Here is a 26,421-nt window from a genome sequence, read left to right on the forward strand (position 1 = left end):
TCTTCTATGAAGGTCTTAACACTGTGGTAGTGGGTCATCTCATCTGACTTTTATCAGGGAAAGGAGACCACTCATTTCCTGATCTATTCACCTGCTGTTTATATCTCATTTCATCTGTCACTTACCTTTAGCTCAGTATCTGAAGTAGGAACTTCATTTGTCAGCAACCTTTGGGTATCGGATCCAATCTGGGATCTGAGCCGGCAACTTATTTCACAGCTAATAGATCCGAGCTCCTAGCTCCTCCCCTTACCCATAACCCCCTGCTAACCCTGACTGACCTCAGATCTAGTTTGCCGCGCTTAGACTCAGCAGCTAGGTTACAAGCTCCTGCTCAGATAAGTGGTTTAGATATATTTATTTCATGTAAATCCCCTTAAAGTGTGTGTGGTTAGGTTCCTTAGTATTAAAAACCTTACATTTAATTTTTTTTTTGTGGTAATTTGTGTTCTCCTCCCCTCCCTTCACTGGTTCGTAGTGTGTGAGTGTGCTCTTGTAAGTTGGGGCCTTGCGTGTGAGTGTTTTTTTTTTTTGTAGTTTAAAAAAAAAAAAAAAAAAAAAAATGTCTTGAGGCACCAAAGTTGATTTTTTCCAAGTGCACCGAGTGTGGCCATAAGCTCTCACCGGCGTATGGCCACACTCGGTGTGTCCGGTGCCTTGGGGTTGAACACCTATCTTCTGGTTGCGCAATTTGCGCTGCGTTCAACCCCAGGGCACTGAAGGACCGGAGGTCGAAGCTAATCCTGGCGGGACTTTTGCCCCCGGATTCGGCTTCAGCCTCCTGTACTTCTCTGGCCTCCTCCCAGGCCTTGGTGGCGGCCACTCCTGCCTCTCTCCCCCTGTCCGGAACTCAAACTCCCACTTCTGCGCCGGAGGAGGGGGAGGCCAGGAAGGAAAAGAGGGAGAAGCACTACAAGCGGAGGGCCGAGGCCTCCGCGTCGGCCCCCCAGCTAAGCAGGCTTCTCCCTCTAGCTCTTCCAGGTCTAGGTCTCCTCCTTCTCTGACCCGGTCCCCATGCTTTTCACCGGGCCCCGAGGAGGGCGAGACCCGATCTCTGTCAAGGTCATCGAGGCGGCACTCCCGGCCTGCCTCGGTGGCCTTGTCGAGATCAACACGCAGCCTGTTGGAAGCTGATTTGGACCGTGTGATGAGAATGTTCATCCAGGCCCAAATGCAGATGGGAGTGCTCTTGCCCCCCCCCTCCGGGGGAGCTCAACACCCTATTTTGCCTCGATACCTCCTTCTCCGACCCACTTCCTGGGTTTGGAGCGTTCGGAGCCGGGGTCGGGTCGGCGCCGACAGTATCTGGTACTTCGGCGCCGACTCTCCCCTTGAGCTTGAAGGATCCATCTTTGTTGGATCCGAGCTCCGACTCTCCCCTCGAGCTTGCCAGATCCATCCTTGTCAGATCTGAGCTCTCGAAGCCGTGCTCTGAGCTTCGGATCCGGGAGGTTTAGTGTGCCTTCGGCTCCATCCAGGTTGGAGCACACTGGCCTCTTGGATCCGTCTGTCTCTGCACCGGCTCCGATCCGCCCTTCGGATCCGGGCAAGGGTCGACTCTTGGATCCCACTGAGAGCGGCTCTCCCTCTGCATTCGAGGTGGTGGAGAGGGCACTGTTGAGGGCATCCAGGCCCCCGCTCCCTGCTACGGCTCCATCCCGCACTCCCTCTCGTTTGGGTCAGGCTTCCGTCACTCTGCCTCAGGGACAGCCTGCTTTGACATCTCAGGTCGTTCCACTGGAACAGGACGTTTCTGGTGAGTCCTCCTCTGACATCCCCCCCCGAGGATGTTCATCACAAGCGGAAGTGTAAGAGGAGGCACGTGGACTCCCCCGAGTCCTTAACAGAAGATACGGATTTGGATGACTGGGAAGGCTCTCCAAGATCACCCCCTGAGGATGTCTCCTTCGGAGACATCATGGAAATGCTTAGGATCAGGGGGGGTGGTCTGCCCCCAAGGCTTCCTCTGACAAATCCGTGTTCCTGGAGGCGTTCAAAGCAGGCCCATCTACCTCTTGCGTGTCCCCTCTGGCCGACCCCCTGGTGGACCTGATTACCACCAGGGCGTGAAGGAGCCGGACACTGTGGAGCCAGTTCCCAAATGCCCCGATAGGATTCTGAGTCCCCCTTCGGAGAAGTCCCACTGGAGCAAGGGTCCCCCCGTGGATGCCATGTTGGTGGCGGCAGCCACCAAGAGGGAATTGGCTCAGGAGAGCCCCTCTGTGCATCCACCGAGCAAGGAGTCCCACTCGATGGATCGCCTAGGGAAGCAGGTCTTTAGTTCAGCGGCGTTCTCAGTAAGGTCCCTGAACTACATGGCACATGTCATTAGGATGCAACGAGACCTTATCAAAGAGTACGCTGCTTCCCCTCCGGAGTCCATGTCGGCGGAAGACAAGCAGTTGTATTCCACTCGCATGGCCACTCTAAGATCAATATCTAATACCTCTATGAGGCTTTTATCCCATGCCACAGAGGGAGCCGCTAGAGCCAGCGGAGCAGGCCTAGTCATGAGACGTCAGGCCTGGCTCCGACACTGTGACTTTGCAGAACCCTTCAAGGCGTCATTTGCGAATGCCCCTTTTGATGGTTCTGCTTTATTTGGCAAGACCGTTTGCGAGACTTTAGTCCAGAGCGAAAAGGACAGGAAGACGCTGTCTGCCATCGGAGTCCACTTCTCTGCACCCCAAAGGTCCTTCTCCAAGAACCAAAAGGGACAGAAGAAGATGTGGTTCCGGAAATCGCAGCATTCCCAACCTGCTCCGGACAACCAGTCCTTCCGTGGCAGAGGAGGACAGGGAGGACGCCATCCTAGAGGCAGAGGGGGCCCGAAAAATTTTGGGTCCAGAGAATCCTTCTCTGATCGGCCCATGCAGCAACCCTGAGGGGTGGCCCGACTGCTTCACTGTGGAGGCAGTCGGGGGGCATTTCTCGAGGCACCTGGCAGATTGCGAGTCCATCACTACGGATTGCTGGGTGCTTCGCATGATATCTAGAGGTTACCACGTTCCCAAAATCAGAAACCTCCCCAATGTACCACCCGATCAGAGGGAGGTAGCAGCTGCAGAGATTTGGCAGCTCCTAGAAAAAAAGAGCCATCCAACCCGTCCCCCCAGGCCAGTTCGGATTAGGGTTTTACTCCAGGTTCTTTTTGGTGCCAAAAAAGACTGGGGACTTCAGGCAATTCTCAACCTTTCTTTTTTGAACCGGTTAGTAACCAAACAAAAATTCCGGATGGTCACCCTTCAATCCATCCTCCCCCTTTTGCGGGAGAATGACTGGATGTGCTCAATAGACCTCAAGGATGCGTACTACCACATTCGGATGGACAGACTATCCAGGAGGTTTCTCCGCTTCCGGCTGGGAGCCAGTCCCTACCAGTTCAGGGTCCTTCCCTTTGGTCTCACCACAGCCCCCAGGGTGTTTACCAAAGTATTAGGAGTGATAGCGGCCCACCTGAGACTCCAGGGAATACAGGTTTTTCCATACCTGGACGACTGGCTCCTGACCGCCCCAACAAGGCATAAACTCTGCTCAGCTAGGGACTACTTCCTTCGGCTTGCCCCCCGGCTGGGCATCACTATCAACATGGACAAGTCCTCTCTTGCGCCGACCCAGGTGATAGAGTTCATAGGGGCCAAAGTTGACACTAGGTGCCTTCTAGCATTCCTGACTGCGGAACGACTGCAAAGCCTGAGGCTTCATGTGCGGGCCATCCTCCAATTAGAAGCTCCACCGGCGGAGATGGTCCTGAGGGCTTTAGGCTCCATGGCGGCGGCAATCACTCTTCTGCCGTTAGCTTGTCTCAACATGAGGGTCCTGCAGTGGACCCTTCAAGTCCAGTGGTCCTTTCTACACTACCCCCTAAGCCATCCTATTCCCCTCAATGAGGCTTGCAGGAGGGCTCTCTTGTGGTGCCTCCACTCCCCGGACCTCCATACGGGACGTCCCTTCTCCACGCCTCTCCCCCTCGCCACGGTGACCACAGATGCCTCTCACCTCGGGTGGGGGACATTGCTCAGGCAGGACGGTCCAAGGCACGTGGCACGACACATTGACCTCTTTGCATATCAATGTTCTGGAGATGAGGGCGGTGCTCTTGGCGTTGCAGGCACTTCACAACCTTCTTCCTGTAGGAACTATTGCGATACAGACGGACAACATGTCAGTTGTCTGGTACATCAACAAACAGGGGGGAACCAGGTCCTATCCTCTCTGTCGAGAGGCCATGAGAGTGTGGGAATGGGCGATCTCCACCAACCGCTTTCTTATTGCAATGCACATTCCAGGACGGTCCAACATACTAGCGGACAAACTCAGCTGCACCATCCTTTCACCTTACGATTGATCTCTCAATCCCCAGGTAGCGAAGCGGATATTTGCCGTGTGGGGGCAACCCTGTTGCGATCTCTTCGCCTCTCCCTCGAATATGAAATGCAACAGCTACTTCGCTCTAATTCCCCCCTTCGGGGAATCCCTGAAAGACGCTCTGGTGCATGCTTGGCCTCCCGGTCTGCTTTATGCATATCCTCCTCTACCCCTGATGCTGAAACTCATACAGAAAGCCAGTCGGTTGGGGAGTAGAATGATCCTCATTGCCCCATTCTGGCCTCGTCAAACGTGGTTCCCTTACCTGTGGTCTCACCTGGTGAATCCTCCTTGGATTCTGGATCCCCTACCGGATCGAATATCTCCCCCACTAGGTCTCCCAACCCCGAATCTGGACAGCCTAAAGCTGACAGCTTGGCTGCTCCAGTTCCACTCCTAGTCAGGACTCCTGGTATCTTCCCCAGTTACAGCCATACTAGTAGCGGCACGCAAACCTTCCACTAGAAGGGTCTATCGCAGTAAGTGGAAGCGTTTCTCCATCTGGGCGGAGCATCATAATTTAGATCCCTTCACAGCACCGTTGCCGACTGTGTTGGAGTTCCTTACAGGTCTTTTTTCATCAGGGGGCTAGCTGCTCAATGGTCAAGTTTCAACTAGCAGCTATTTCTCATTACTATGTGGGACATGAATCAGGGCCTTTGATCACGGCAAAATTGTGCCAAACCTTTCTCAGGGGTACTTTCTTACTCAGACCCCCTATCAAAGACATTGTACCCCCTTGGGATTTATCACTAGTCTTACAGGCCTTGACAGCTCCCCCTTTTGAACCTGCCGCTTCGGTTGATCTTAAGTACTTATCCTGGAAAACGGCATTCCTGGTTGCTATTATTTCAGCGAAAAGAGTTTCTGAGCTTCAGGCCCTTTGTGTAAAACCCCCGTACTTGACCTTCCACCAGGATAGAGTATACCTCAGGACCAGTCCCTCATTTCTTCCTAAGGTGGCCTCAGAGGCGAATATCAGTCAATCTATTAACCTGCCTGTCTTTCCTAAATATCAAAACAAAGGAGAATACAAATTGCATTCGTTAGATGTGCACAGACAACTGCGCTTCTATATTCATAGGACGGCTGGTCATAGACAATCTGACCAGTTGTTCATCTCCTTTGCCAAATTTAACTTGGGCAAATCTGTTTCTAAAATCACTCTGTCACGATGGATATCACAGTGCATTCTCTTGGCCTACGAAAGTTCTGGAAGGCCCGCACCTCAGGCAGTACGTGCGCACTCTACTCATTCTATATCTGCCTCTGTTGCCTTTAGGTCTAGAGTATCATTTGATGATATTTGCTCTGCAGCTACTTGGTCCTCATCCCATTCGTTTATCAACCATTATAAGCTGGATGTTATCTCCAGAGGGAGAGCATCCTTTGGCTCCACAGTGCTCCGGAACATCCTTCCATGAAGGCCACCCAAGATCCAGGTAGCTGGGGACTCTGTGTCAAAGGTTGCTGACAAATGAAGTTCCTACTTTAGATTAAGAAGTTATGTACTCACCATAACGTTCCATCTGAGTAGGTATCTTCATTTGTCTGCAACCATCCCCCCCTTTCTCCCTGATCTTCAGATTTTAGTTCTGGATGTCCCTTCCTTAGTTCCTTCGGGATGTATATAGCCTGTTAGCTGCTTATATATGGGCAAACTTGATCTGAGGTCAGTGAGGGTTAGCAGGGGGTTATGGGTAAGGGGAGGAGCTAGGAGCTTGGATCTGTTGGCTGTGAAATAAGTTGCCGGCTCGGATCCAAGATCGGGTCCGATACCCAAAGGTTGCAGACAAATGAAGATACCTACTCAGATGGAACGTTATGGTGAGTACATAACTTCTTATTCTTTTCTCCTCACCAACCCCCTTCCGTATGCTCTCAGCCTGATGGACTGGTATTTCTGCTCTCTACCTGTCCTTCATTCTACCCTAAAAGAGTCAGGCTTGACCTTGTTCTGCCCTGGCTGGCCTCTACCTACTTCATCTCGGTCTTTATATTGCTGCACTAACATTCAAAGCAAGCATCAGCTTCTCTCCCTCCAACCTGCAATTATCTTCTGCTTCTCATCATCCCTCCTACCCCTTCCATAACTGTAGGTTAAATGTATAAACAAATGCAGCGATGGAATGGGGGAAGTTCAAGCTCCATAAATTTTCTTCTACAGTGCTAAACAGCTGTGTTAAGACTGCACTTTTCAGTATTGCAGCAGCACTAGAAGGAGGTAATTGCACATTACTACTGACATGATACTTAATCTGTAAAAACAGTGTGCTTCAAGGGCCTAAAGTGGCTAGATTCTTAGTGGTCCAAAGGTAGTTTTACAGTGTCAGCTAGGTAGATTGGTTCTGTAGACTGTATCTGGCTTTTTGCTGGTTTCTTTTCATGGTAAATTATTGAATGTTTAATGAATTTTTGTAAGGTTAATTCAGACGGATTGTGTGGCTTTTCAAGTTGGAGTTTAGTAGCAGAAAAATGTGCATTGCTTATTTCTGCGGATGGTTAGAGTCTGTGGTTGGGAATAGTTTAGAACTATTAAGAACTAATCCTTTTTCAAATCTGACCTTTAATATTTTGATGACCAGTGTAGAAAGAATGTATCTACTCTTATCACTGTGGAAAGAGGTGGAAGTTGATCTCGAGTTTACATCATTTTGTTCTACTTCAGTAATGCCATCAAGGAACTGCCATAACATTTTGATCATCCCCTCACACTGCTGCGGAGCAGATACTGTGCAATTCGGGAATGCAGAACTCTCTTCTAGATCATGTTCTGCATAGCTAGAACTTGGATGTAAACTCAAGTTGCTGATTTAGGCCTAGAACCTATAGCCCTTTGACAGTCTAACATCAAAGGTAACTGCCGCGGACCGATTTTTGCTAGTGAAGTTACAGGTCTTGTTTGACCGTACCTTCCTGTGTGTTAAAGAAATAAAATACTATTTACATGAAACAAGTAAATCCTATATTAGGTCTGTTACATTTGTTTTCTTCAAAATATCAAGTACCATATAAATGGCTGTTTTTCATAAATCGCTGCTCTTTCATGATCTGCAAAAGTCTGATTGTTTTTGAGGAAGGTCATTACATGTTGTTTTGTTTTTATTCGCCAGCATCAGTCAAGGTATGGCCTGATTTTACACTAATCGAATCCTCACTTTCATGCATACCTGTCAAACCGATAGCACACAAATTCTGGAAGCTGAAAATAATTGGTGGGGTGGGGGAGGGGGGCAAAGGCCTACAATTAGAAACTGCTTTTAAATTATTGTTTTTAAAAACTTTAAAATTTGCTGGAATAATAGGTTTTGCATTTACATTCATTTTCTGAAGGATATGAAGTCTGAAACTTGAATGTCTTTCATTATTTAGTGACTTCAATCCTCATGGATGTGTAAGAAAACCATAAATTTTATGAAGAGCAAACAAATGTATGAGGCAAAAATCAGGACATTCTGCAGAATTCTTGACAGTTGAGAGATGTACTTCCATGTGTCAGTGTTGTTTATCCTTTAACCTGTACCAGAATGTGATTAGCATGACCTCCCTGTAAAGGCAACATTAGTAGATGCAGTCTTGAGTCCTCTCCTAGTTCAAAATCATTGGTTATTTAACTTCATTTTCCATGTGCAGCTAGTTTTTTTTGTGTAAACGTTTTCAGTAGACTAGTATTTAAAAGATTTTTAATTTCGGATTGAAGTGAAAGTTGCAGAGTTTTGGATAAAAATTTACAAAGTGCAGAATAGTCTCCCTACACATTAGCAAATGTGGTTGCAGATAAGCTATTATGCCAAATAATTTTCATTCTGCTGTTCTCTTTTTTTTCTCATGGTGTAGATAGAGGGGATACTGAAAGAAACAGTCTTGATAGAGCTACTGAAACTAGAGGTTTAAAGGCCTTATGGTATTTTTACTACAGACAGATCTTTATAAGCTTCAAAATGAATAATCTATGTAGTAACAGTAAAAAAATTGTGCAAAGTTATGGACTATAGACATAATTCTAAGGTTAAAAAGTGGAATGAAAACCAGAAAGTAAAGGAGAGCACTTAAGTCATACAAAAAGTCCCTCTGCTAGTGGTGTATATTTAAAGGCTCCTGCTACTGGTAAGATATGATCTTTTCATAATATGATCATAACTAGGGGAGTGACCTCCAATAGGTATAATCCTCTTTCCAGTGTACAAGATATAGCTAAGGCGTCATCTGAAATACTGCAACCATTTCTTGTGACTGTATGAAGAGAGGGAGAGCGACAGAAACTAGCAGGGTGACGCAGTGGTGCAGCGGTAGTATTGCCTCACAGCAAGAGGTTCTCTGGTTTGATTCTCAGCTGGAGTGCCTTCTGTGCGGAGTCTACATCTCCTCCCTATGTTTGTGTGGGTTTCCTCGTGGTGCTCTGGTTTCCTCCCATATTACAAAGACATGGGTCTGGAGCACTTCTCCCCGGGCCTCTGCTAAAAATTGGCTTTGTTCAAAGTTGGACTTTCCTGGTAAACAAATGTTATATATGTATATTTATGTGTGTGTGTGTGTGTGTGTGTGTGTGTATATATATATATATAAATATATATATATATATATATATATATATATATATATATATATATATATATATATATATATACACACACATATGTACACACACACACATAATGTATACATATAAATATCTAATATATATATATATATCAATTTGTCTATATATTTATTTATCTTACATTTGTTAACCAGGAAAGTCTAACTGGATACATATCCATTTTCAGTGGAGGCCAAGGGAGAAAAGCTCCAGAAGTACAAATTATATTTAACAAATACAAAATACAATTAACAGTATAATATCAACAGTTCAGATAATGCATATATATAATTCCAGGAGAAATTAATAGTAAAAATTGTTTACGTAAGTTAGCATATTGCATTCTAATCTTTTCTACCCATCTGGGTAGAAGTGCCAATAGCAATGAGGAGAAAACAGTGGGAGCCACTTAGCAATGTAAGCTGATAGAGATTAACCTGGGCTAATGTAGGTACATATCCAGTGGTTGGTGAGAATTTTTTACTGCAATTTTAAACTTCGTTAGAGAGGGTTCAAGTGTTATGGCAGGAGGGAGTAAATTCCAAGTTTTTGGAAAGTAGTTAGAGATTACAGGTCTTTAACATCAATTTGTCATTAGATCTCTGTGGTCTGCTACTGGTGTGAGGGATAATTAAGGGTTGTATTCCCAGGACTCTGTCTGGTTGGTAAAGTATTCTATGGGATATAGTAAGTTGGTTGTAGAGATGTAGGTTGGGGAACTTGAGCCAGTTTAGTGCTTTTAAATTTTGACAGTGATGTGTGCAATGGGTAGATCCTACAGTGAATCTAGCAATATGGTTTTAGCAGATGTTTAATTTATTTAGCTCCGCTTTTGAGAGGCTAGTGAGTATGGGTGAGGCATATAGGAGAGAGGAGAGTAGGTTGGTACGTGCTGTGTTGGTTCTGGCCAAAGGGTTAAGTAGGCTTTGTTTCTGTAGAGTGAGCCCAGTTTTTTATTGGTATTTTTGATTGTTTGGTTAAAATGTAGGTCAGATTTCAGATTGTTGTCAATTAGTACCCCAATTAGTTTGGTGTGGTTAACAGGGACTATAATGATACCGTTGTTGGATGTGATACAAAACTGGCCTGAGAGGAGCGTCAGGTTGGGGAAAACAGCAGAAGGTTGGTTTTATTAGCATTTAATAGAAGATGTCTGCTGGAAAACCAGTTTTCTACTAAATTAAATGTTTACTGGGTGTGGGTTTGGAGTTCTGGAAGGGATTTGGCTGAGCAGACTAAAGTAGAGTAGTCTGCATATTGCATACAGATAGCTTCAGGGGTGACTGTCTGGAGATCATTAACAAAGACTGAGAATAGTAGAGGACCTAATATGGACCCTTGTGAAACTCCTAATAATCTAGGTAGAAGGGTGGATAGACTATTTTGCCAGGTCACTGCCTGATTTCTACCTTGTAGGTAATGTTGAAACCAGTTGATGGTTTGGTTGTGTAGGGAAAGTTTACGAAGTGAGAGTGTTAGCTTGTTATGATTGACCATATTGAAAGCTTTGGAAAGGTCTAAAAAGAGGGCTGATTAGATTTTACTGTTCTTATTCTGGTTGATGGAGTCTTATTCTGGTTGATGGAGTCTGTGAATGATAGTGCTATTGTGGTGTTATGGTAGGGTCTAAAGCCATGCTGTGTGAGAAGTTTGCTTTGGATTAGGTAGTACATAAGTTGGCTGAATACACTTTTTTCCATGATTTTGGCTAAAGGTGAGAGGATGGCTATGGGCCTGTAATAGGATAACTCCAGAGAGTTTCCACCTTTATGGAGAGGTATGACATGCAATATCTTCCAGATGCTGGGAATGGTGACTTCTGCTATTGTCCTATTTATTAGGATCAAGATTGGGATGGCAATGACATCAGCTGCCAGCTGTAACTATTCTGCTGGGAGCCGGTCAGCAGCCAGGGTAGTTGGTTTAAGTTTAGACAATAGTTTTCTAATGTAACAGGTGGGGACAGGTTGTAGACTAAAGGTAGTGTTGTCATTGGTAACATTTGGCCCCATACCATCAGTCGAGGTGTCTTGTTTGCTGTTTGGTGAGAGTGAGTATGGTCTCAGTAAAGTATCTGGTAGATTATCAGTGTTAGTTCCTGCTGGGGTGGAGGAGGTGGGAGTGGTAACTTTCCCAGGTCCTTAATAATTTATTTATAACTGCCCAAAACATTTTGTGGATGATTTTGATGTTTAGTTAGTAGGTTATGGAAGTAGTCTTTCTTTTGTTTGTCTTGTAGGATGGATCTTTTGTGTCATTTCTAAGTTACCTGTTGACTTGATCTGTAACAGATTTTGTGGTTCTCCATTTAGACCAGGCCAAGTTTCCTTCTGAAATTTTAATTTTGGTATCTTTGGTAAGCCAAGGTGCTGACTTGGGTTTGGCTCTGGAAGTATGTAGGGGTGCATGTGAGTCTAGGATGGAGAGAAAGGTGGATTAAAATGGTTCACAGCTGCATCATAGGCAACTGGTGGAGTACAGACTAATTACAATGATTTAGATCAGATTGGAAGCTGTAGGGATTGAAATTCTTTTTATTCCTTGATTGTCTGATAAATGGGCTGATGGATTTTATTAGTTTTGTTTTTTTATGATAAAAATGGGGAGGTGATCACTTAAGTCATCTGGGAGGGTTCTGTAAATGTAGTTATGAGGTTGTTGGTTAGTAAGTATCCAGTCTGGGGCACTTCCTTTGTTCATATTTTTATTTAGTCTAGTGGATGATTTAATTAATTGGGAGAACCCATATAGGTTAATGTGGTTGGATGGGGATTGTGAGGAACAGAGGTTCCAGTCTATGTTGACATCCCCTAAAATAATAGTTTCCTGGGGATTAGAGTTAGATAGACCATTGAGAAGGGTGTCTAAGGTATCTATGTTATTACCTGGGAGACTGTATCCACAGACGATATTGATGCGTTTCCTGTTGCTGATTTTTATTTTGGCGATTTAAGATCTCTGCGCGTTTCCTGTTGCTGATTTTTATTTTGGCGATTTAAGATCTCTGCATTTTTGTGTGGGGGAAGGTCATGGACTACTTTGGTCATTTCAAGGTTTTTTTTGTATATAAGTGCTACACCTCCACCTCTCCATAATATCTAATATATATATATATATATATATATATATATAGATATATATATAGATATATAGATATATAGATATATAGATATATATATATATATATATATATATATATATATATATATATATATATATATATATATACATATAGGTATGTGTGTATGTGTGTGTGTATATGTATGTATATATATATATATATATATATATATATATATGTGTGTATATATATATATATATATATATATATATATATATATATATGTGTATATGTACATACATACAAACTTTGTTGCCTGTCACTACCTCCTAAAGTTTTACATCCTTACTTCATTGTAATTCCCTAAAAAAAAAAAAAAATGCTACTTGCTTAATTAACCTGATGTAATTTTCCTAATGAAAATCTTTTATTTCTGTATTACGTAACATCTGTTTGAATTGTGCAATATGGGTTTGTACTATACAAAATATATATTTAACATTTAGTTGAAATGTATATTATGGATTTGTACTCTTTCTATACTATGTATTTGTATTTCTGTGGAGCTTTTCTCCCCAGGACTCCATTGAAAATAGGCTCCTCCTAGCCCAATGGACTATCCTGGAAAACAAACTGCAAATCTTCTTCTTTCGGCTTTTTCCCGGTTAGGGGTTGCCACAATGGATCCCCTGTCCGCTCCTGATTGGCAGTGGAGTTTTATGGTGTCGAGTTGCCAGACCGGCACCCAACCTTCCACAAAAGGCACACACTCACACCTAGGGCCAATTTAGAGTGTCCAGTCCACCTACAGCATGTTTTTGGGATGTGGGAGAAAACCGGAGCACCCGGAGGAAACCCACAGGGAGGACATGCAGACTCCGCACAGAAGGCACCCCAGCCGAGAATTGAACCAGAGAACTTCTTGCTGTGAGGTGACAACGCTAACCACTGCACCACAGTGGAAAACAAACTGCAAATAAATAAAAAATACATTTCTCTCTCTTTTATATTTATATGTGTGTGTGTAAAGCATTTCATTTCCTCTCCTGTTTCATCTGTAACTAACCCCAGCTTTTATTCTATATCCTTTTAAGAATGTCAAAATTATACTCTTTGCCCATGACATAGTCTGTAACTTAGTGCAAACATACAGTTTAAACTACAGTTAAAATTTCAGTTTAACATATAACCATTTAGGCTAACACTACATACTTACCAAAGCCTAAAGTTATACTTGGAGTCAGTGTTAGCCCGCTTCACTCAGGCTTGCTCCCTCCCCTGCCCCCTATTCCCACCCACCCCCACTACTACTACTTTTATTCTAACCCCTAATCACCTGACCAGTAGTCCAACCCCCAATTCCCTAACCAGTAGCCCAACCCACTCATCCTACCCCCCCACCCTCCAGTCCAATTACATCCCAGACTGATCCCACTCCCAACAACACACCTCTACCCTCACACACAACCAACCAGGAGTCCTAGTTGTACTACTCAAAGTAGTATCACGTTACCCACACTCGCATCCCTATCACTAGCTCTACTATCACTAACCTTCTTAACTTCCTTACAGACCTACCACTGCACAACTACTCCTGTCACACTACCCACACTAGCCCACCCTCTGAAACCCAGTCACACTTTAGCTGCCTCACAATCATAAATCTTACAACTGCATATTGCTCACTAACAACAATGACACCATCTCATCACACTAAGAAAAACTCTCATAGACCAAGATCACAAACAAGATTGAAAAACACATACTGACACTCTTACAAACTCTGCTAACCTCTGTTGACATTCACACAAATTCAGGTCCCCTCTCAGCCAGACAAACATCTCACCTGCTGATCCTAACTCTAACAGACCTACATGCATTCATAGCCCACTACAACCCTAATGTATTCGCCATTACAGAGACCTGGCTTAAACCCAGTATTAAAGATGAAGACTTTCTACCCCCAGGGTATAATACACTTAGATCTGATAGAACAAACAGGAAAGGAGGAGGAGTAGCCGTTCTCTGTAAAAACACCCTTAACCTCCGGTTCCTGCACACCACATCACCCACTTTTCAAAATGCTGAAGTCCTATTTTCTGTCCTATCCATAAGAAACACCAAGAAGATCAATATAATATGCTGCTACATACCTCCAGGCAACAACTCACTCATAGTAAAAGACATCCTACACTGGACAAAGGACAATGTACCTCAGGAAACCATCCTACTAGGAGACCTTAACACTGACTGGGCAGCCTGTAACTCCAGCAGCCCCTCTACACATCAATCTATATGGGTTCTCTCAACTAATTGAAGAACCAGCTAGAAAAGATGAGAAAACAAAGAAAGAATCCATACTGGACTGGACACTAACCAACTATCCCAAACAAAACTATACAGTAGGCTGTCTCCCAGATGACCTAAGTGATCATCTCCCCACGTTCCTACTCCACAAACACTCCAATCACCCCAAACCAGTAGTCTACAAATTCGTACGAGATGACCGTAACCTTACCCCACAATACCTAAATACTGTCCTAAGCCACTGCAACTGGGAACCACTACGGACACATGGGTTAGACTACTTCAATACTACCTTCTCTAACATCCTTAACAGTCTAGCTCCCAGCAGAAACATCGGAGTTAAAGCCAACTATGCACCCTGGCTAAATAGGGATACCAGAGCCTTACTAAAAGCTAGAGATAAAGCCTGGAAAATCTGGAAAACTGACAAAAGCCCTAGCTCCAGGCAGTACTATCAACAGCTTAGAAACAAGGCCAAGGCTGAATCCAAAATAAACAAAGCCATTTTCTTGGCACCCAAAGGAAATATTCAAATCCAGAAAAATTCTGGCATACCATTAATTCCCTACTAAAGCCAGGCAAAACCACTACTCCAGCACCCAGCTCTACTAACAATACCCTAGACATAGCTTCTCAATTTAACAACCATTTTACTAAATCCATTTTAGCCCTGTCCAGTCAAATAACCAAAAAGTCTACCTCAGTCACAACCTAACCTACCCCACCACCCCTCTTTCAGCCTATCACCAGTGCCCACCTCAACTATCAGACTCTTCCTAAAACTGAAGCCAACCACACTGGCAGCTGATAACATACCTGCTGCATACCTACAAATGGCTAGTGACTCCCTATCATATCCTGTCAACATCCTAATCAACCACTCCATGCTAGAGTCCTACATACCCAAACTCTGTAAAGTATCTCACATCATTCCTCTCCGTAAAGCAGGTAATTCTTACGAATTCTCCAACTACCGACCTATTGCCATCCTTTGCCCCTTATCCAAAATTCCTGAGAAATGCATCCACTTGCAAGTGATGACATTTCTTAACACACACAATCTACTATCTACCACACGGTTTCCGTCCACATCACAGCACTACCACAGCCCTTTTATCCTTCACTAATCGTATAAACCTTCACAGGAATGATAACAAATGTGTATCCGCCATTTTCTTATACCTCTCAGAAGCATTTGATGTGGTCTCCCACTCCATTCTACTAGACTCACTAACATCATTATCCTTCACCTCCTCTACTATAGCCTGGTTCAGAAGCTACCTATCTGACGGGCAACAGTCAGTCCAGTGGAAAGGAACTCTGTCTACACAACTTCCAACCACCATAGGAGTCCCACATGGCTCTATACTGGGCCCGCTATTGCTCACTATTTTCACAAATAACCTCAATAGCTCTACACAACATGCCACACTCCTACAATATGCGGATGATTCAACCCTGATCTGCTCCGCCTCATCTCCCACCACCCTGCATACACTCACTCAAGATACCTTTAACTCCAGTAGAAAAATGGATATTGGGTATCCAACTAATTCTAAATCCCAAAAGGACTGCTACTATTTACCCCTAATAGATTAAAAAAAAAAAAAAAAAAAAACCCTCTCCTTTACCATAACATCTAAGGATGGCACCACCATCTCCCTTTCTAACCACACCAAACTTCTGGGCATTGAAATAGACAATCTCCACTTTGATGTTCACATCTCACATACCATAAAATGAGTACACAAAAAACTAGGATCCTTATACAGGCATAAGTCCTTTCTCTCACAAAAAGCAAGAGTCACTCTTGCACAAAGCCACCTCCTCTCAACTCTTTTTTGTACGCAGCACCAATCTTTACCCAAATCAGACAATGTGACCTAGACAAACTAGAATCTTGCTACAATAAAATAGCCAGGGTTGCTACTAACTCAACCTATAGAACCCTTCACTGTGCTGCAGTAAAAGAAGTAAAATGGCTTGAGCTACCACAGCTACTTAACTATCACCAGCTGGGCACAGCCTACAATATTCTCAAATATCCTGAAAAAACCCCCCTCATTATCCAACCTACTTACTGTCTATACTGCAAACTGGTACCTAAGATCCAGTGAAAAATTTCTCCTCCATCACCAAGGCTAACAATAATGCAGGGAAAGCGCTCTACTCCCACACCGTTGCCAGAAATTAGAACTCTCTCTCTTCCCCTATCCGTGTCCACTGCCCCTCCACATCCATATTCAAAAACTCCCTCAAATTGCACCTTCTTAGTACCTGGTTATGCCCTTGTATCACATATCCCTACCCATACTACTATTAACTCCCCAAACTCCTCTCTGATCACATGCTGGATCTCTGATCCCCTGTAGGCTTGGTCATCTGAAAGGGAACCTTTAACTGTAGAATCTTACTTGATATATTTTCTAATCTTACCAATGTATAACTGACATTGTCTTTTTACCTATGTTCTAGATCTCCTTTTACCTGGAGTATATTATTAATCTTTTGTTATATTACTATGCTCAGCATACATGATGTAACCTGTTTTGTGTATTATGCTGTATGTACTATATTTGTATAACTTGATGCTGGAGTCTTTCTCCCCGGGCCTCCACTGGAAATGGACCTGGTCCAGTCGGAATTTCCCAGTTAACAAATGTAAAAGCTCTATAAAAATAGACATTTATTAATGTACACAAATTGACATTTATTTCGTACTTTTCTATTATTGGACAACAGTTCTAATAATGGGTTGATAGTTGTGTGAGAATTCTACATAAACAGTGCAACAAACATTTCAACTTCAGAATGTTTGCACCTTGGCATTCAGTTATTAAAATGTAGTCATGTCATCTTCTACTGGAACATTGTCATAAGTGTTCATCCCCCGAATTTCGGCCTGAATTTCTTGCGACTCCATTTCCTGTAGCACCATTGGCCCCAATTTGTCATGCCTAGCAATAGAGCTCTCCTTTAATGAGCAGTGCTTGTCCAACTAGCCTGCTCATAGTGCATTGGCAACACAGCTGTCAGTAAATTTATCCCATGAATTTTTTACCCAAGTCACGACCCCTTGCAGGCTAGGCTTCACAAAGTTTCCATGCTGATTACTCTCCATTCTATTTTCACTGTCGTCATTGAGTTCCATGCACAAATGGTCCTTGAATGGCTTGTATATTGCAATATCAAGAGCCTGGAGATAGGCAGTCATTCCTGCAGGAATCATTATTTGATCTGTTCTCCTCCATGCTAGGAATTTCTTCATTTCTTTAGCGCGGTGAGTTCTGCCTGAATCCCAGACTAGCGGGCCTCTTTCACCACCTCGCAAAACAAGTGGCAGCATTACATCGACCCACTTCCTTATAACTGCTTGTGTGCACCAGGCTTTTTCGTTTCAAGAATGTAAATGCCTGAAACACGTTCAATCTTCTCTTTCTTGCCCTTACTAATGATTTGGAGGTGGGGTTTTCTTTCCATCTAGACGAATTGCCAAAATACAGGTAACACTTGCACTCTCATAACCAGTGGAGGGAATGCAGATTGATGAGGCACCCCTCTGATTAATTGTTGTTTAAGATCCTTGGCCCATAAACACTGCAATTTCATCCCATAGCAATAATTTTGGAGAGTTGGTATTTAGTAAAGTCAATGCTGTCAATAAAGGACTTGAACACAAGTGCATGTTTAATAACTTTAGTATCTTCCAGCTTGAACAGTGTTGTTGATATTCTTAGAGACAGTTCATGTTGCTGAAGGAAGCCATCCAGCCAATGTTGTGATGCTTTGAATTCTTCTGGGGATATTTATAACTGTGGTGCCATTGCAAGGTCAAATGCTTGAATATCAGCCCTTCACACAACTAAAGACTTTGCTGTCCTGATAGCAATCCACTCACAGATGATGTCTTCAAGCTTGGGAAATAATGGTTGCTGACCTGATCCACGCTTCCACTTTTTAGCGTTTCGCTTGTTGGCTTGTTGACTGAGGTTAACGTACGCTGCTTGCCATTTTTGGACCATTCGGAGATATAACTTCTTTCTACAGAAAGCCGTCAGATTCTTTCCCCATGAGTCCTCCACGATTCCTTTCTTGTACTCGACGGAATAGCTCTTTCTTTTTGCACTTATCTTGTCTGGGGGGGGGGGTTAATTGAAGACTTGTGCGACTGGAGTGGCAACACAAAATAGCGCCAGTTATGAAGAGAAGACACCACCACAGCTGCTAGTTATCATGGGCGCGTGTTTTAGACGCGTTGTTTGTACTTTGACCGATCAAAGTACACCTGCAGGGGTTTATGGGCCACGGATCTCAACAGTCAAGTGTGAGTGATGATTAGGGTTACAGTAAGAATCGTGGAGGACTCCCAGTGAAAGAGTCTTATGACTTTCTGCAAAGAGAAGAAGTTGAGTGTCCGAATGGTCTGAAAATGGCGAGCAGAGTACGATAACCTCAATCAAGGGTGTCAGTAATATTATTTTATAATTCAACACGTCCATCATGTGTTGACCATATTAACTGGGGCTTAAAAACATGACCACCCTGGAAAAACCATGCTAGGCCTTATTCTCTGGTTAGGTCTTATTTAGAAAGAAATACGGTATCTATCAGATAGTCGAACTTCTGCAAGTTCGAACCTCATATGGTTGAGACCATAGGTTCCAATTTGCAGAAGTTCGAGCGTTTCAACGGAAGTCTCCATAAGGGGAGTTTTCCATTTTGTTCAATGTGGTGCGATCTCGGAGTTGGTATATTTAAGTAGCGGGGTGCAGGGGGGCTTGCCTCTGCTTGCAACTGTGTGCTTTCTTTTCTTTTTTTGTCCATAGGATGGTTTGACCATTCCGTGATGTATGTATGTGTGTGTGTATGTATATGTATGTATATATATATATATATATATATATATATATATATATATATATATATATATATATATGTATGTATGTATATATATATATATATATATATCTTGGGTGTATATCGGAAGTTTGAATGTTTACTAGTCCGAATGCCGAAACCTTTAACTGGGAAGTCCAAAGACTGAAAATAATGAAGCCGCCGCGAAACATCGAATTCTTTCCCAGGGAAAGCATTTGGTGGGCCGTTTCTGTGGCTTTGCTATTTCCTCCACTGTGGTGCAATCTCGAAGTTGGGATATTTAAGTAGGGGGGTGTGTGGGGGGGGCAAAGCCCCCCACATTTGAAACTGTTTGTGTGTTTCGCATTTTGTATTGGAACAGCGAATATTTATTTATTTTTCCCCTGGGGAAAAAAATCGCTGTTCTCAGTCTTCGGAGTATTCAGTTTTGGGTTCAGTATTTTCGTAGTCGAAGTTTTGACACTTGACTATGAGATATAGACCTGATATATCTAATATGTAATCTATATGTCTTTGTATTTGTGTATATGTCTATATCTAATCTGTGTGTATATCTGTATATGTGTGTATATATATATATCTGCCCTTCACTGGACCCCTGTCTAGCAGGGCGACTGACATGATCCCCAGGGTGAATTTCCTATCTCTCTTCCAATTGTCAATGGTTCCTTTTGAAGAGGGCCAAGGAGGTGCTCTGCTTACATGTATGGACAGTCTTTTCTAGAGTTTGGAGAGTCTCTGGGTGGGTCATGAACCTATCCCTCCAGCATGTTTTGTTTTTTTTATTTATTTATATATATATATATATATATATATATATATATATATATATATATATATATATATATATAATGAGAGAGAGAGGTTTAGATGGATATAGGTGTGTGTGTGTGTGTGTGTGTGTGTGTGTGTGTGTGTGTGTGTGTGTGTGTGTGTGTGTGTGTGTGTGTGTGTGTGTGTAATATGCAAAAGGGAGCTGCTAAAATATTTGTCAGGGTAGATGTGCTGAATTATGAGAATAGTCTAGATTACGAGAAAATAGTCCAGATGGTCAACATGCACATACATTGAAGTGGTGGGAGGTATAATGTAGGAAGATCACAATATCAAGGTGTGAGTGGATTTTCAGACTTTTTTTTGGGTGTAAGATTAGGGGCAAATAAGAGGTTGCACATAGTTAAGACGTGGCAAGATTCTAGACTGTTTAAGAAGATAATTGTTTCATAGAGAGTATGATTGGGCTGTAAAATATATTGCCTGATGAATTTGTGGAATATATTTCGCAGGGAGGTACAAGGGTACCTGAGATATATGACAAGAGTGGGATGAAGAGTAGAACTTGTATAGGGGCCTGCTGTAGCAGTTGGGCAAACTTGACAGACATGGAGTCCATATCTCATTTGTCTGTATAGATGTTTCTTAGACTCCAGTTCCTCATTCCCATCTCTTGTAGTTTAGCTTCCTTAATTGATGAAGGTCAGTACTCTGAAATAGTGAGGACAGCCTCTGAGAAGAGGTCCAAGCAATTCTGAAAATGTTGTGTAATGTGTAATGAAGTACTCCTAAATATACATTTTAGATGAGACTAGGCCGAATGCATAAGGGTAATAATCGATTGTGTATATTTTTTGCAGATCAGTAATAAAAGAATAAATGTGATAAAACAAATCTAGATTATTTCTTGTGTTTGTGTGTTATTTTGTGTTTGTAAGTCGGGCTGCTCCTTTACAAGACCATGTTTTTTTTTTTTTGTTTATTTTTTTGCTTAGGATGGCACAAAGTACTTTTTTGATGCCGAAGTGAGGCTCTGGGAATTTTCTCTGGTGTGAAGGAAGCTCCCTGTAACAGAGTCCAAGAACCTAGTTATGTGAATTGTTTGGAGCGAAGTAGAAAAAAGTAGATTAGCCTTTATATTCACATCAGCCTTTTAGAATTGAAGGAAGTCCTTAAGGTTCTGATTTATATGGGCATTTTACTCAAAGCGTGTTATTTTTCAAGAAGATATTGTTACAAGTAACATGGAAGCAAACTGTCATCTACAGTTTGGATTAAAAGCATCATGCCATTAAAATCCTGCTTGGGGGAAACAAAATAATAGGATGCAAACTCTGTTGAACCATTTGACGAGGCAGGAAATTTGCAAGCCTATGAGCTAAACAGTTGCCTCTGTTTCTATCGCATCTAATGAAGCAGTGAGGTCTGCAGTAACCCTTCACTGGTGGAGTATAGCAGTCTAGCTGTGTGGTAGCAGTAAATCTGATCAGAACAAAGTATACGCATGTATGCTTCTTCACCGACCAGGCAAACTTGTGCAGGGCTTGCCGAACAGAGAGCATTTAAGAACATATGGAGATGTCCCTAGGGGAGTGCTCTGACACAGTGGGGCAGGTCTTCCCAGAAACAATGGGGGAACAAATGCCCAAAATTAGGGATAGTTTTTAAATATTACTCTAATTTAGTTAAAAATTTAATGCAACAAGTTTTGCATTATGCATGTTCTGAACGCCAAGATGTATGAAATTCTCACGTCTGCCATTATTTACTGACGGTAACCCTCAAATGCTTTACCAAAAAATAATTTTACTACCAAATGGCCTTGTAAATACAGGAATGTTTAGAAAACCATGTTATAGAAATGTATGTCTTAATCAAGGGTCAATGAGTTGGAGCATCCAGACTAAACCCCACAGAAGAAGGCTTTGTTACAGAAATGAATAGTCTAGACTGAGAACAGTCTCATGAACAGAGGATATAAGAATCAAGTGATTAATGAGAATTTAACATCAATTAATAATTTTGAGGAAAAATAGAGCACAACCATATTATGGACCAACAGGAGTGGTTGAACAAGTGATCACTCCTAGCTTTAGTAATAGTTCTTTAAAGATTCCACTTTTTTATACTAGCGATAATAAACAACTTATAGATATTTTCAGTAAGAATTGGCCTATTTTAACAGTCAATCCGGATATAAATGAATTAATAGGACATAGACCCAGGTTCTTCTATAAAAATAAAAAGAACTTGAAGAGGCTACTTTGTTATAATACTGGCAGGAAAGCTATAGATGTGGACACATCAACACAACCTTGTGGGAGATGTAATTATTGTCCGTATATAAATGCCAGTAGTACCTTCATACATCCAGATACACACCAAAAATATGTTTTTAAGACATCAGCACCATGCCTTACACCCCATGTATTGTATTTAGCACGGTGTGAACTCTGTCATTCATTTTATATAGAAAAGACGGACCGTGTCCTCAAAGGACAGGATAAGAGAACATCTTTATAACATAACTTTCTGATTAAATCTGCGTGTAATGCACTGTCCAAACGGAGAAGGACATAGCTTTACTTTCAGGGTTATAGATGTCATAAAACCAAGTATTAGAGAGGGTGATAGAAATTTTACAGAAATTAGGGAGGTCAACTCTATTATTGCTAGGAGACCAGATATAGGGAGAGGGCTCAATGAAGGAGCCTCCATAAAACCTCTTTTAAAGAATAGGAGAATAAATGAATGTTTTATAGTACACATATAGATATTTTTTAAAAATGTATTAATCTATATTAGATGCACACATGAATTTGTTTTTAATTGTATGTTTATATTGCTTTTGGTTTACAAAGCGCTTTTTCTATGTACAGTTCTGTGCTTTATGCCTTTAACTTAATTGCTTAGACAGAAGTTTGTTTATGATTGAATATAGGAAGTCTGAATTAGTTTAAATAGGATTTTGTATGTTTAATTGCTTTAAGATCTGATGAAGCTATTAAGCGAAAGCACTCACCAATGTTTTTGACGTTGTTGTTTGAATAAATTTTATGTTATATTAAGCTGACAAGAGTGCCTGGTTGTCTTCGCTACCATTTTGGACTGTGGTTTATGTAAGTTTGACAAAAGATTGAATCTTCACAGTATGTTTTTGTTTCAGACTTTTCATTTAGGAAGTTAGACTGACGATGAGGGTAAAAAACAAAAGGAAATGCATGGAACCGTATCAAAAAGAAATGCAGATCTGTAAAGTGTAAGTGACAACTCAATGCAAGCTCAGATTTTCAGTTACCAGAAGAACGGTAGAAATGATCCTAAGTAACAGTAGTTTGAATTAGTCTGTGTGGCCTTTTTCTTTTTTTTTTTTTTTTTTTTTTTTTTTGTGTGTGTTTTTGGGGCATACCTGTCAGTCTCCTAGCACAAGAAATCTGGACAAAGCCAAAGATAATGGGGGCACAAAGGCCCAAAATGGGGACAGTTTCTTTTAACTGTTGCTCTTATAAGCTTAGAAAGTTGCTGGAATAAAAATGCTTTGTGTTACTGTGCATAGTCTGAAGGATATGAAGTCTGAAACTCAAATCCATCCGTAACTCCTCTTCCCATATTTGCATATTGGTTTGGGGTGTTACTTCAGCAGTGACCATCATCTAAAGCAAAGATTCACACCGCCAGGTAGCTAGCCTTGTTGCAGCTTTCTTCCATGCCACACACTACACACACACTGTGGTCAATTTAGAGTGTCCAATCCCTCTACTGCATGTCTTTGGAATGTGGGAGGAAACTGGGGCACCCGGAGGAAGCCCAGGAGGACATGCAGACTGCACAGAAGGCACCCCAACCTAAAAATGAACCAACCCTCTTGCTGTGTCATCCTTATGTCTGTCATTTATTTAGTGAATTCAGTCCTCATTGATTTGCCAGAAGAGCGCAAGTTTTATAAGGTACAGACCAAAATAGGAAGCAATTACCTGGAATTTCTTTGAAAATCTGGACAGTTGAGAGGTATGTTTGGGGAATGGGGCAGAGACAGGAAAATTGTTTTGGAAAAGTGCCCATAGCTCAGGACCAACATTGACATTGCCTAGGTTGTGTTTTTTTTTTTTTTAATGCATTTCTTTCTTTGGAGAAGAAGAATGGAAGATGCGCATTGTAAGAAAGACATAATGTTAGTTTATAAGAACATAACACACTGCTTCATGGATGAGGTGATATGACCAGTAGGACAAATTCATGCCTTTTCTGTACATGGTAAACTGTACTGGCTGTTTTGGACATAGTTGACTATATTTTGGTACTTTTCTGAAAAGGTGGTGCTAAACTAAGCCTTCAGAGCTCTTAAGGAACAGATGCATTTCTGTTCACTGATGCTTTCCCATTTGTGTGTGTGTGTGTGTGTGTGTGTGTGTGTGTGTGTGTGTGTGTGTGTGTGTGTGTATGGGGGAAGTTGTAGCAGGTCAGTGCAGTGGTGGAAAAATAGGTGTAATTATTTTGGACAGAGTTGTAGATATAAACACAATGTAATCCATGTCTAGGATGGATTATGTTATTTTTAAAAGGAATGTGCAACTCCTGTTGACTCAGTGCATTATAGGTTCATAGGTAGGTACTAGGTACAAGCCTAGCCAAAAAATGTACCTTGGTTTTCGCCACCCAAGAAAATTATTTTCCTGTGCCCCTGTCGAGCAGAGCCACAGAAGTGATCCCCGGGGTGAATTTCCCATTTCCCATCCAATCATCAAGATTTTTCTTGAAGAGTGCTAATGAGGAGCTCTGTTTGACATAGATAGGTAGTCTGTTCCAGAGTATGGGAAGTCTCTGGGACAGGAATCTATCCCTCCAGCATGTTCTGTTTATTGTGGTGACAAGGTTAAGGTCCCTAGAGCGTGTAGCTCGGAGGGATTGGGATTTCTTTAAGTGGAGCATGTCCAACAGCTCTAGGTTTGACATAGCTTTGTATGTTAGGCAGAGATCGCCCCTGAGTAGGTAATATGCAATGGAGTAAAGCAGACTGTCTGCATAGGGCATCTGTTTGAGGCCAGTAATCCTCTTTGTGAGGTATTTCTGTGGTCTTTCCAGTTGTTGTAGAGGTCTTGTGAGGTACATACCAAAAGGGGCGTTGTACTCTATAATGGGTCTAATGAGTGATGAGTAGAGGGGAACAATGACTTTTTTTTTTTTTTTTCTGGATGAGAATCCTTTTGTGATGAGATGAGCCACGTAGAAGGATTTCCTGACCACTGTGGCGATGTGATTATCAAAGGAGAGACTACTGTCCACCTGTGTCCCAAGGTCCCTTATAACCTTTTCGGCATTAAGTAGACTACCAGCTATGTGGTAGTTCATGGGTACAGAGTTTTTACCAAAGGGGATGACAATACACTTTTTGGCATTGAGCTTCAGGCCATGGCTTTGACACCAGGTATCTGTCTCAGTGAGGCCCTTTTGTAGTTTGTCCACATCGTTAGGAGTTTCGATTATGGCTCCTAGTTTGCAGTCATCTGCAAACTTTGTTAATAAAGACCTTCTGTGTTGGCCTGCACTTCAGAGAAGTAGATACCAAACAGGAGAGGACCCAGGACTGAACCCTGTGGTACTCCACTTGTCAGTGGTCTGATGTCGGATTTGGAATCCACTACTTTCACAGTGTGGGTTCTGTCCATGAGCCATTTGGCAACCCATCTTGTGACATAGGGATTTATACCTAGTTTAGTGAGCTTATCTCTAATTCCAGAGTGGGGGATGGTGTTGAAAGCCTTGGCAAGATCTAGGTAAGCTGCGTGAACCATTTTACCCTCATCTATGGCTTTGGTGACTGCTTCAAAGAAGTCAATCAGGTTTAGGAGACATATTCTGCCTTTTACAAATCCAAACTGAGTAGGGTCCAGAGTTTGGAGATTACCGATGTCTTTGTTTATGAGTTCCATGATACGTTCCATGGCCTTGCAGACCAGGCTAATGGGGCGGTAGTTCCTGGGGTCCGTCGTGGCTCCCCCTTTGTGGAGTGGGATAACTGTCGCGGTGCGCCATTCAGTGGGTACAAAGCCTGAGGTGAGGCTATGATTGAACATGGTACTTGGGTAGGGTGCCAGTTCATTCTGTAGTTAGTGTAGAACGCAGCCTGGGATATTGTCAGGTCCCATGGATGCTGTGTTCTTGGCTTTGGAGAGTGTTTTTACCTGTGCAGCCGTGATTATAGGAACTTTGCATTCTTCCGGTATAGAGATGGGCCCTCTAGGGGGTGAGAGGGGGGTAAAGTTAGCACTGAACCTATCTGCGAGGATGATGGCAATATCAGTTGGTTCTGTATATTTAGTGCCATTATGCTGTAACTCAGAACAGATCTGAGTGTTCCCATTTAGATTCTTGACATAGCTATAGAATGCTTTGTGGTTGTCTTTAGAGTCGGTGGCAATTTTGTTTTTGTAACTAGCTTTGGAGGATTTTATGA

The 26,421-nt window shown here is 42.5% G+C and overlaps 1 protein-coding gene across 5 annotated transcripts in view; it reads left to right on the forward strand.

Moving 5' to 3' along the window:
* The window catches only part of NUB1 (negative regulator of ubiquitin like proteins 1), a gene marked incomplete in the record, with an annotated part of 1,333,835 nt that overhangs the window by 35,486 nt on the left and 1,271,928 nt on the right, over nucleotides 1-26,421 (forward strand). Inside the window, 1 exon segment of one of the 5 annotated variants that reach the window (XM_044066900.1) lies at nucleotides 23,134-23,226. 5 annotated transcript variants of the gene reach the window in all.

Source organism: Protopterus annectens, chromosome 3.part1 (genome assembly GCF_019279795.1).
Source record: "Protopterus annectens isolate FY-2018-M chromosome 3.part1, PAN1.0, whole genome shotgun sequence".
Classification (NCBI taxonomy): Eukaryota; Metazoa; Chordata; order Ceratodontiformes; family Protopteridae; genus Protopterus; species Protopterus annectens.